This window comes from Aplysia californica, unplaced genomic scaffold (genome assembly GCF_000002075.1).
Source record: "Aplysia californica isolate F4 #8 unplaced genomic scaffold, AplCal3.0 scaffold00523, whole genome shotgun sequence".
Taxonomy (NCBI): Eukaryota; Metazoa; Mollusca; class Gastropoda; order Aplysiida; family Aplysiidae; genus Aplysia; species Aplysia californica.
The window spans coordinates 363,577-364,789 of record NW_004797793.1 but is presented as its reverse complement, the minus strand read 5'-3'; the positions used below and the strand labels follow the sequence as shown (position 1 = coordinate 364,789).

Sequence of the window (1,213 nt, the reverse complement as noted above, 5' to 3'; positions counted from 1 at the left end):
GGGGGGGGGGGGGGGTGTATGTGTGTGTGTGTGTTTGTGAGTCTATGTGTGTGTCTATGTGTGTGTCTGTGTGTGTGTATGTGTGTGCGCGTGCGCGTGCGCGTGCGTTTGTGTGACTCATCAACAGAAGAAACCCAGAAAAAACCTTGACCATGAATGTCCTGGCTACAACAGAATCGCACGCAGCATGCCAATGACTCGATTGCTCTGACGTTGAGCTAAACCGGAAGCCTACATATCTTTTTTGGGGTGACAATGATCACATTTCTTATTTTTTAATAGCGTTTTTTAAATTTATAAACAAAGACTTGCCATTCATTAAATAAAAAAGATAGAACAAAACAAAACAAACAAACAAAAAAATTCGTCACATGGCCGAGAAAAAGGCCAATTTTCTTTTTCTTTTTTTTTAAAACGTGAGGCAGCGTGATGAAATCAGGCGCGTGTCAAAATTAGTAACGTGAAGAAACTGGCATTTTCCCGCAAGTTTGTGAATCTTTATCGACTTTTTTTGTGCTTTTTTTTAGCTCAACACATTTCACACCCGTTAAAGAACATTCTGTATGCACTTCACTAAAAACGTTGTTTAAAGGAACAAAAAAGTGCATATTCAGTTTCAAAGGATTAGATCTATCAAGCTAAGAAAATAATCAAAACTTTGGCGGCCATTTTCTCGCTAATTTTACCTCCGAAACCAGGCGACCACAACTCCCACCCCCTTCAATCGCCAATATCTCGACTTGTATCCAAGATAAATGGATATTTTTTTCACCGAAAGCAAGACAAATGAACAAGCTTTAAACAGATACCAATAACTCTAGATCTACATGCCCAAAAATTGACGAGCACCTGATTACACCACGTCGTGACACAAATGTTAGAGCTATGAACACTACATCTAACTGAAGCATCCAAATGTCATTTGTTAAAACATGACGTACTCTTTATAAAACTTAGTATTACTCACGTGAAAGCAAAAGTGTAAAGAATCACTCAAAAGACTGGATTTGATACGCAATTTTTAAAAAGTGGAACCTTTGTTTTGCTTACCAGTATACTGTATCATGTATCTTCTTCTCGGCCATATACATACTCTTCTCGGCCATATACATACTCTTCTCGGCCATATACATACTTCAACATACGCTAAGGACAACCTTGACAGACAGCCCTGCTTTTTTTAAAATCCGAAACCCCCCCCCCCAAAAAAAAA

The 1,213-nt window shown here is 38.7% G+C and overlaps 1 protein-coding gene across 1 annotated transcript in view; it reads left to right on the top strand.

Annotated features, from left to right (window-relative positions):
* The window catches only part of LOC106012830, a 4,733-nt gene that overhangs the window by 2,920 nt on the left and 600 nt on the right, over window positions 1-1,213 (top strand). The gene's annotated exons all lie outside the window — the stretch shown is intronic.